Below are 11017 nucleotides of genomic sequence, written 5' to 3'. Positions count from 1 at the left end.
CATCTGTGCCGCATCTGCGACCTACACCATAACTCACAGCAACGCCGGATCCTTAACCCACTGAGCGAGGCCAGGGATCAAACCCACATCCTCATGGTTCCTAGTTGGATATGTTTCCACTGCACCACGACGAGAACTCCTTCAACTGAATTCTTAGCCTACTGCCCACAGCAGGAACTCCTGATTTCACCTTTTAACTGCCTTATTGCCAGATTGAAGCAAGCTTCTTTTCCACGTTGTACCCCTTAATGAACTTGTAAGTGGTTTTATAAGACTGCAATATGCAGTGCTGTCTTTACATTTGTATTCTCTTTTTATTTTTTAGTTTAAGTATGGTTGATTTACAGGGTTGTGTCATTTTCTTTTGCGGGGGCAAAATGACTCAGTTATGCTTATATACACATTCTTATGCAATGCTATTGATAGTCATTAAGATATTTTCAGTGCTATTCTATTTGTATTTCTAATCCCAAGCACATTTTTTAAATCAGAATTTTTGATAAGATACTTTGAATACTATTTGTAATTTTTTTTTTTTTTGGTCTTTTTAGGGCTGCACCTGCGGCATCTGGAAGTTCCCAGGTTAGGAGTCAAATCAGAGCTACAGCTGCCAGCCTACTCCACAGACACAGCCACACCAGATCCGAGCCACATCTGCGACCTACACTACAGCTCACGGCAATGCCGGATCCTTAACCCACTGAGCGAGGCCAGGGATCGAACTCTCAACCTCATGGTTCCCAGTTGGGTTCGTTTCCGTGGCACCACAACAGGAACTCCCTATTTGTATTTCTAATCCCAAGCATATTTTTAAAATCAGATTTCTTTTCAAAAAGACAGTGGGTATATGTATGTGGTTTCATCGCATCTTCATGAAGAACATTCCTACATATTTAACCATAACTCACACCGATTAATTCACTTTAATAAATTTAAGTTGGCTTCATGAACTGTCGTATTTCTATAAAACAATACTATTTGAGGGGGCCGGCTGAGTATTATTCCAGTTGTTTCCTTCTGTGAAATTAATATCAACGAAACCCTTACTTCCTTGTTTTTAATGTATATGCATATATACATATATATATTTGTTTATTTTTTGCTTTTAGGGCTGCACCCGTGGCACATGGAGGTTCCCAGGCTAGGGGTCAAATCAGAGCTACAACTGCCAGCCTACCCCACAGCCACAGCCACACCAGATCCAAGCCACATCTGAGACCTACACCACAGCTCATGGCAACGCCGGGTCCCTAACCCACTGAGTGAGGCCAGGGATTGAACCTGCATCCTCAGAGTCATTTCTGTTGAGCCACGACGTGAATTCCGCTTTGCTATAGTTTCTGCTCCCACATCAACACGAATTTGCTCCATAAACTGGGTAGGCATGGTCAAGAGGTGACGTGTCATTCAAGGTGACTTTCCTGGGAGCCACACGTACGTAAGATGATTCCAGACAGACAGGATTGTTCTGTTGTCTCCCAGGCACACGTAATGTGACCCCAGAGGTTCCAGGGCCACAGCGGGAAAACGACCAACAATCATTAAGGGAACACAGTTCTCTTGTTCTGCTCTGGGTGTGAGCGCCTGTTTTGTAATGGCAAGCATGGTGTTATTTGACAGAATGACAAATGAAGTCCAGATAAAACAAATGTTTGCTTTTTGAGAGTGTGTTTACAGTCATTTGTAAAATGTTTACAGTGATTTTAAAATTTCCATCTTCGCTTTCTGAAAACCTGGCATATCCATTTTCTCACTGCATCTCAGAAAGAGGAAAACTTGGCAAGGCCTTTTGGAAATTTTTTTTAATTAGAGGAAATTAATTACTATCTCTAATCTTTAGCTTTTCTCATCTGTTGGATGAGATGTTTTGCTTTCACCGTCTCTGAGGTTGTCCCAAATCTGAAGCCATTCTGTGCTTCATGCTTTTAAATCTCTCCCTGTCTGGAATGTGCTTCAGAATGGTACAGGGTGAGGGAGTCCAGAGGAAACTAGGCCAGGGGCCGATTATTCTCGAAGTCAAGTCCTGTTGTACATGGAAATTTATTATTATTTGGTCTACATGTGATGTATTTGAAATACTGTGTTCCATAATTATATATACATTATATGTATAAATCTAATCTTGTCACTTGATTTGCTCCCTAGTTACAGATCTTCAATTCTCCACCTAGCCTTTGGCTCAGATTCAACCTTCTAGAGCCAAATGGATCAGCTTCATTACAAAAAGCTGGTTTCCCTCTTCCCAGCTTCTTTGTGGCTGGTGGTGGGGTCGCACACCAGTCCTGCTCAAGATCGGCTGTTGGGGGTCAGGGGATGGGCGGACATCAAAGGCTAGTTTCTTTCTCTCTATTCTCCATATGGCCAAGGTCACCAAGTCCTTCTGTTTTTTTTTTTTTTTTTGGCGGGGGTAGGGGGTGAGTTTGGTTGAGCCCATAGCATGTGGAACTTCCGGGCCAGTGATGGACCCGTGCCACTGCAGTGACAATGCTGGATTCTTAACCCACTGAGCCGTAGAGAACTCCTATTTTTCCATCACAATGCCCTATCCTTATGCTGCCATGGCAACCCAGGACTCCATCGCCTCCGCTCTGATTACAGTAGCCGCTTCTGAATTGGCTGCCCTTATGCTAGGACCCCATCACTCAGGAGCTCTCTGATCGAGAGCAGGGACTATTTATAGGGTATTATTTCCCTCTTTCTTTGATGTTTCCCTGCTCAGAAGCGTCAACAGCTCCTTGTCGACAGCGACCACCATCCAAGTCCTTCTGGCTGGCATCCAAGCTCCTCCTCCCTCTGACTCCCTCCCACCCCCCTCCCTTCCTTCCCACCGCTCTCCTCCCGAGCCCTTGACCCCCGGGGAGACAAAGCACCACTGCAGCGAGATTGGACAGTTCATCGGAATGTCCAGGAACACAGCACAGCGCCGATAAGTACCAGCTGGCCGTCAGAAACTGACCTGTGCCTGGTGTGCCCTTAGCCACTCAGCACAAAGAAAGGAAAGCCAAGGACCTGCCCATGGATAAGCAATTTAATTAGGGAATGTTCTGATTTTTTTTTTCTTTCTGTTTTGCATCCTGGTGATATTTATTTTGGAATTACAGAGATTTTTTTTTTTTTTTTTTGTCTTTTTGCCATTTCTTGAGCCGTTCCTGTGGCATATGAAGGTTCCCAGGCTAGGGGTCTAATCAGAGCCGTAGCGGCCTACACCAGAGCCACAGCAACGCAGGACCGAGCCACGTCTGCAACCTACGCCACAGCTTACAGCAACACCGGATCCTTAACCCACTGAGCAAGGCCAAGGATTGAACCCACAACCTCATGGTTCCTAGTCAGATTCGTTAACCACTGAGCCACGACGGTAACTCCACAGAGAATTTTAAGTGCTTGGAAACAATCAAGAAATAATAGTAAAGAGAATTCTGTAACCAGCAGGTCCTACTGCAGAGCACAGGGAACTAGGTTCAGAATCCTGAGATAAACCATAATAGAAAAGAGCATGGAAAAGAAGATATATATGAGAACAGAGTCACTTTGCTGTACAGCAGAAATTAACACAACGATGTCAATCCGCCGTATGTCAGTAAAATTGCAAAAAGGTGTCAACTGAATTCTGAAACCAGGGCAGAATTTCAGAACTGACAAAGCTGCTATATGAATCGGTCAACTGAGCGCCTGTAATTAGGACATTATTAAGGAGTTTGTGACTTTTATGAATGCAAAAATATAAAAGGGGCAGAAAATTCCTAACTGAAAATATTTTACACGTATGTGTGCGTGTGTGTACACACAGAGTGTCCACACAAGTGGATGCTCCCCACACACACACACAGAAAGTGTGCTGCATGTGAGGACTTGGTCGTTTAGGATTGTACACGTCTATTGCTAAACAGACTCGGCTGTCGTGGTTAAACACAAAACTAATGGGGGAGACCTCGAGGGTTAAAGTTCAGTGCAAGGCACAGAGCAGCTCAGAGCATCAGCCCAGAACCCCAGAGTGCAGGCGGCGCCACCAGGTCAAAATCTGTGCTGATCGGTTATTAAAATGCATTTCCCCCCACTTTGGCTGAACCCATGGCTTTCGGAAGTTCCTGGACCAGGAATCGAACCTGTGCCATAGCAGTGAAACCTAAGCATCCTTAACCCACTGTGCCGCTGAGGAACTCCCTAAAACCCATTGTTTAAGCTGGTGGTGGCAGGCTAGAGGGTGGTAACTGGAGGCAGTGGAGGGCACCCCTTCCATTGCCTGTTTTATTTCTCAAGGAGCATGGCCCTCCTCCTAGAAATAGAAGCAGGAATGAAACTTCAGCCAGAGCTGAGGGTCACAGCAGGGCAAGAAAATTGGCATGGAGAGCAAACTTGTCTATGAAGCTGAAAGCCTATCTCCCCTCCTCCCACCCCCACGGGGCAGGGTAGGGAGGGGGAACACAGCTCAGGGCATCCAGACCAGGCACCCCAACACCTGGGAAGAGCCGTCCTGATGACCCCATGCCAGGTACCTTTATCACAGAGGGAGAATTGAGTTCACGGTGTCCTCAGGGGAGAGGGCAGGTTTACAGCAGAGCCTGTGAGGAGCTGAGCATCAGTTGCTACCATCCAGGAATGGGCCAGGGGACTGGAGACTCAAAAAGTTTAGAGAAATGGGCAGAAACGAGGCTAATGAGATTCAGTCTCACAAAGCTGGGAAGCCAGCTGTTAAAGCAGAATCTAAAGCGGAGCCTAGGGGAGAATGGCTGAAAATAACAAGGAAAGGGCCCTGGGGCAAGGTAATCACAGCTTCCAGGTCCGGATGTCAACGGGACCTCCATCCAGAGCAGAGGAGACCCTGGGTCCTCGCGGTAAAGGAACTTCTCACATTTTGTGGAGGAGCCAGGGTGCGATCTTGGGCTCGCAGCTGCTCAGAAACCGAGCCTTGTGTTACGGGGAGTGGGAGACTTGAGAGGAAAGGGTGGCCTGTGGCTCAGGGAGGTGCTGCTGTATTTTTAATAAGGCATTTTCACCCCCTTCCCCAGCTGGGTGCAAGGAGAGTCCTTACACTTTGTCTCTGACGTCAGGTGTCCCCACCATTCTAACGCGGTCCTTCTCTCTGTTGTGTATTTTTGCAGCAAATCTTTTAAATTCCTTGTAGGAAAGATGCAAGGATTGGCGCTGAGAAAAAGGGAAATGGCCTCATTTTGAAACGGGCATTGATGGAGCAGTTGGGACATAATAGTCTCAAAGCACAGAGCTGCCTGAGCAGGGCCAGCAAGAGCCCAGGCAGCGGAGGAGAGAGGCCGTTTACACTGCAGAATGTCATGGTCCTTTGATTGACTAGATTTTTTTTTTAATTTTTTTTGTCTTTTTGCTTTTTAGGGCCACACCTGCAGCATATGGAGGTTCTCAGGCTAGGGATCCAATCGGAGCTAGAGCTGCCCGTCTACACCACAGCCACAGCCACGCCAGATCCGAGCCGTGTCTGTGATCTACACCACAACTCATGGCAATGCCGGATCTTTAACCCACCGAGAGAGGCCAGGGATCAAACTTGCAACCTCGCGGTTCCTGGTTGGATTCCTTTCTGCTGTGCCATGATGGGAACTCCCTGACCAGATACATTTGAACCCACACCCTAAGATCTTCCTCTCTCATTCCTGTATGCAGTGAGAGAGAGAGAGACAGACAGACTCCTGACACCTGCACTGCTCTTTCGGGTGGCTCCTGAGCACAGAAAATGTGGCTGGTCCTGTAAGTGTGAAAGACACACTTGGGTGTCTGAGAAAAGAACATAAAACTCTCTTGTTAATATTTTTATTTTTTTTCTTTTCAGGACCACACCCGTGGCACAAGGAGGTTCCCATGCTAGGGGTTGAATCACAGGTGCAGCTGCTGGACTACGTTACACAGCAATGCCAGATGCTTAACCCATTGAATGGGGTAGGGATTGAACATGAATCCCCATGAATACTAGTTGGGTTCATTTCCGATGAGCCACAACAGGAACTTGCAATGTTTTAATTAATTTATTTATTCTCTGGCCACACTCGAGGCATTTGAACGTTCCCGGGCCAGGGATTGAACTAGAGCCACAGCAGCAAGCTGGGCCACAGCAATGACAATGCTGTATCCCCCCCCCCTTTTTTTTTTGTCTTTTTCTTTTTAGGGCTGCACCCGTGGCATATGGAAGTTCCCAGGCTAGGGATCCAATCAGAGCTGTAGCTGCCAGCCTATGCCACAACCACAGCAACACCAGATCTGAGCCTTGTCTGTGACCTATGCTGCAGCTTGGGGCAATGGGGGATCCTTAGCCCACTGAGCGAGGACAGGGATTGAGCCCATGTCCTCATGGATACTAGTCAGGTTCATTACCATGGAGCCACAGTGGGAACTCTTGGATCCTTAATCTACTGAGCCACCAGAGAACTCTTCTCAATATTTTCAGGTTGTCCATTAACAGATGACTAGGCAAAGACAATGTGGTACATGTATACAGTAGATTACTACTCAGCCATCAAAAAGAATGAAATTTTTGCCGTTTGCAGAAAGATGGATGGACTTGAAGGGCGTGATGCTAAGTGAAACAGGTCGGACAGAGATAAACAAATATTGAATGATATCAGCTACATGGGGAATCTAAAAAATACAACAAGCTGGTGACTATAACAAAAAAGAAGCAGACCCACGACATAGAGGACAACCTAGTGGTTCCCAGCGGAGAGAGGGAACTGGAGAGAGAACAAGATGGGGTAAGAGACTAAGAGATACAAACTCTATGTAGGCATTCCCATCATGGCTCAGTGGAAACAAATCTGACTAGTATCCATGAGGATGCAGGTTCGATCCCTGGCCTTGCTCAGTGGGTTAAGGATCCGGTGTTGCCGTGAGCTGTGGTGTAGGTTGCAGATGCAGCTCCGGTCCTGTGTTGCTGTGGCTGTGGTGTAGGCCAGTAGCTTTGCTCTGATTCGACCCCTAGCCTAGGAACCTCCATATGCCATGGGTGTGGACCTACACACACACACACACACACACACACACACACACACAACACACTATTTTTAAAATAAATAACCTGCAAGGATTATATGGTTATACAGCACAGAATATAGTCAGTATTTTATAATAACTATAAATGGAGTGTGATCTTTGAATCACTATGTTGTACCTCTGAAATTTATATAATATTGTAAATCAACTACACCTCAATTTTAAAAATGTTATGTTACTATGTATTGAAATGGTATTTCTGAGATGTGTTAGATACAGTACGTTGTTAAATCGAATTGCCCTTTTCCTTTACTTTTTTTCTTTTTTTCCGTCTTTTTAGGGCTGCGCCCACGGCATATGGAGGTTCCCAGGCTAGGGATTGAATCAGAGCTGTAGATGCCGGTCTACACCACAGCCACAGCAATGCAGGATCTGAGCCTCATCTGCGGCCTACACCACAGCTCACGGATCCTTAACCCACTGAGTGAGGCCAGGGATTGAACCCGCAACCTCATGGTTCCTAGTCAGATTCGTTTCTGCTGTGCCACGGTGGGAACTCCTTCTTTCACTTTTCTTAATGTGGTCATTGCAAGATTGAAAATTCACATGGGTGATCGTACCTTGGACAGCCCTGCTTTAGAATTTCAAAGAGTGCAACCGGCATCTAGAGCTGTGGTTTGCATGCCCCTTGTTACATTTAGAAGAATGTAACAACTCAGGGTGCTCACTCATCACCCAGAAGTTGATTTTCCTGTTCTTTCCTTTGAAGATCATCTCTGATTGCTCTGGCGTCATCACTGTCAACTGGAGTGGGTGTTTGGGGCCACTGAGAGGCTATGGTGCAGAAATGTCATGAATAGTATTGAAGACATGCAGCGGGGAGGAATGCAAGACAAAGCAGAGAAGACTAATTCTTTGGGGATTATTTCACATGAATTAAACTAGTCCCGTGAAGTCCATACAAACCCCTGTCACGGTCCTCACAGAACACAGAAAATGCCAGCCTTCTTCATCTCTGTGCTGGGGGCACTGAGGGACACTAACGCGACAAACACTAGACCCTCTGTTGAGCCCCAGACCACTAGATACGGAAAAAAAAAAATGCGGAGCTCTTTCTATGGTGGATTTATTTTATTCCTGAGTGAGTCAGAGAACAGACTGTGGTCTAAACCAAAGGAAAAAAAAAAATGAAGCTTTCTGCAAACGGGTAGAGGCCTGTGGACGGGTGTGGAATTATTCATGGAGCTGCAAGGCTGGCAAGCCTGCCCTTTCTCCCACTAAAAAGGCTGATACGATGGATAATTCTTGCAGGCCAGGTGGCCTCTTCTTTGGCAGCTGCGCTTTTAAAACGACAAATAAGAGAAGCAGTCCCTTGGCACAATGTTGTCTTATGATGTTTTTTAAATGAGAAAACGGATTTATTCAAACACCAACTAAAAAGTGATTATAAAAACAACTGAAGTTGTATCAGTTTAGACAATTCTAGATACTCCTAGTATTACAATTTACGCATAAAAACTATGTGATTATAAACGACTTCGGGGCTAAGATGGACAGCTGAGGGAATTCCCGTCATGACTCAGTGGTAACAAACCCGACTAGTAGCCATGAGGACACGGGTTCGATCCCTGGCCTCGCTCAGTGGGTTAATAATCCGGCATTGCCGTGAGCTGTGGTGTAGGTTGAAGACACAGCTCAAATCCCTCGTTGCTGTGGTGGTGGTGTAGGCTGGCAGCTGTGGCTCTGACTCGACCCCTAGCCTGGGAATCTCCATATGCCACAGGTGCAGCCCTAAAAAAAAAAAAAAAAAAAAAAAAAAAGATGGACAGCTGAATGATTTATACACATTTAATTCTTTAATGAGATCATCTAATACCTCTTTTTACTTTTTTTTTTTTTTTTTTTTTAGCCACCCTGAGGTCCCAGGTCTGATCCTAGCTGCAGTTTTGACCTACGCAGCATCCGAGGCAATGCCACATCCTTAACCCACTGCACCAGGCTGCAGATGGAACCTGCATCCTTTGTGCTATAGAGATGCCTCGGGTCCTGTTGCACCACAGTGGGAACTCCTCATACCCCTTTTTAAACTTGTTGAAAGTGAAGTGACGTGAAACTCTTTCATTCTCCGCTTGAGAAAAGCAGCCTCCATTCCGCCTGGAAGAGACAGCAAACTTTTTAACGGGGTGTCCACATGACCTCGGGCCCTGTTGTCAAATCATGGGGTGGAGGGGAGAAGACACCTGACGGGCAGTCAAACTTAGCCTCTCTTTACAAAAACTGTTCTTCCTGGAGTTCCCATCGAGGCTCAGTGGTTAAGGAATTCCACTAGGAACCATGAGGTTGCAGGTTCAATCCCTGGCCTTGCTTAGTGGGTCAAGGATCTGGCATTGCTGTGAGCTGGCCTGGCTCAGTGGGTTAAGGATTCAGCGTTGCTGTGAGCTGTGGTGTAGGTCGCAGATGCAGCTTGGATCTGGCGTTGCTGTGGCTGTGGTGTATTCCGGCAGCCGTAGCTCCAATTGGACCCCTATCCTGGGAAACTCCATATGCCGAGGGTGTGGCCCTAAAAAATAAAAAAAATTAAAAAAAAATTAAAAAAAAGGATTATGGACTTAATGTAATTGTTTCTTTTAAAATTCCTGGCAGTGTTGCTAAATATATATATATATTTGTCTTTTTGCCTTTTCTGGGGCCACTCCCGCAGCATATGGAGGTTCCCAGGCTAGGGGTCTAATCGGAGCTGTAGCCACCAGCCTACACCACAGCCACAGCAACGTGGGATCTGAGCCACGTCTGCAACCTACACCGCAGCTCACGGCAACACTGGATCCTTTACCCACTGAGCGAGGCCAGGGATCGAACCTGCAACCTCATGGTTCCTTGTTGGATTCGTTAACCACTGAGCCACAATGGGAACTCCCAAAATACGGCAAATTTGAAACCACCTGTATGTTTGTTTGACTCTTATGCTTTTCACAGAGGTATGGAAATGTGGGGACCAGAACTATAAAAACAGTTGTTCAACACAGTGGTACTGACTTCTGATCTGCCTCTGTGACCTAACAGGCCAATAATACCAGGCAGGTTATCCATCTGAAAATTGTTTTCCTCGTCTGCAAAAAACCAGCAGTAATCACCATAGTACCTACCTTATGGGGTTATGGATATCGAATGAGCTAATGTAAGCATCCTGCTTAAGGAAGGGACTCAGGGAGTTCCTGCTGTGGCGAGGTGGGTGAAGAATCCAACTTCATGGAGTTCCCATCATGGCTCAGCGGAGTTGAATCTGACTAGGAACCATGAGGTTGCGGGTTCAATCCCTAGCCTTGCTCAGTGGGTTAAGGATCCAGCATTGCCGAGAGCTGTGGTGTAGGTCAAAGTTGTGGCTCAGGAGTTCCCGTCGTGGCGCAGTGGTTAACGAATCCGACTAGGAACCATGAGGTTGCGGGTTCGGTCCCTGCCCTTGCTCAGTGGGTTAAAGATCCGGTGTTGCCGTGAGCTGTGGTGTAGGTTGCAGACGCGGCTCGGATCCCGCATTGCTGTGGCTCTGGCGTAGGCTGGTGGCTACAGCTCCAATTCGACCCCTAGCCTGGGAACCTCCATATGCCGAGGGTGCGGCCCTAAAAAGCAAAAAAAAAAAAAAAAAAAAAAAAAAAGAATCCAACTTCAGCACCTCCGGTTGCTATGATGACTCTGGTTTGACCTGGGTGCAGTAGTTAAAGGATCTGGCATTGTAGCAGTTGTGGCTTGGGTTTGATCGCTGGCTGGGAACTTCCATATGCCACAGGTGCAGCCATAACAAGTGTGGGGATTGTTGGTTTATTGGATAATTTAATGCAGTAATTAAGTACTGTGCAGGGAACTGCACAGGGAGATCTGCCTATGTCCCCCCCCCCAATTAAACTGTGACCGAGCCCAACTCTTACTTACTTCTCCTCTTTTGCTTGGACTTTAAAATTCATTTTCACAGTCCTGTTGCTCTTTTTCAGTTATGGACCAGCAAATGCAGCCAAGTGCAAACACCTACAAAGCCAGAAAATGCATGCTTATTTAAAAAAATTAA

The sequence above is a fragment of the Sus scrofa genome, chromosome 10, assembly GCF_054392235.1.
Source record: "Sus scrofa isolate SSC_HxYL_T2T_F1_AM1 chromosome 10, Sscrofa_HxYL_maternal_Yorkshire_Landrace_v2.0, whole genome shotgun sequence".
Classification (NCBI taxonomy): domain Eukaryota; kingdom Metazoa; phylum Chordata; class Mammalia; order Artiodactyla; family Suidae; genus Sus; species Sus scrofa.
The sequence above is the reverse complement of the archived record's forward strand: the minus strand, read 5'-3'. Positions refer to the sequence as shown.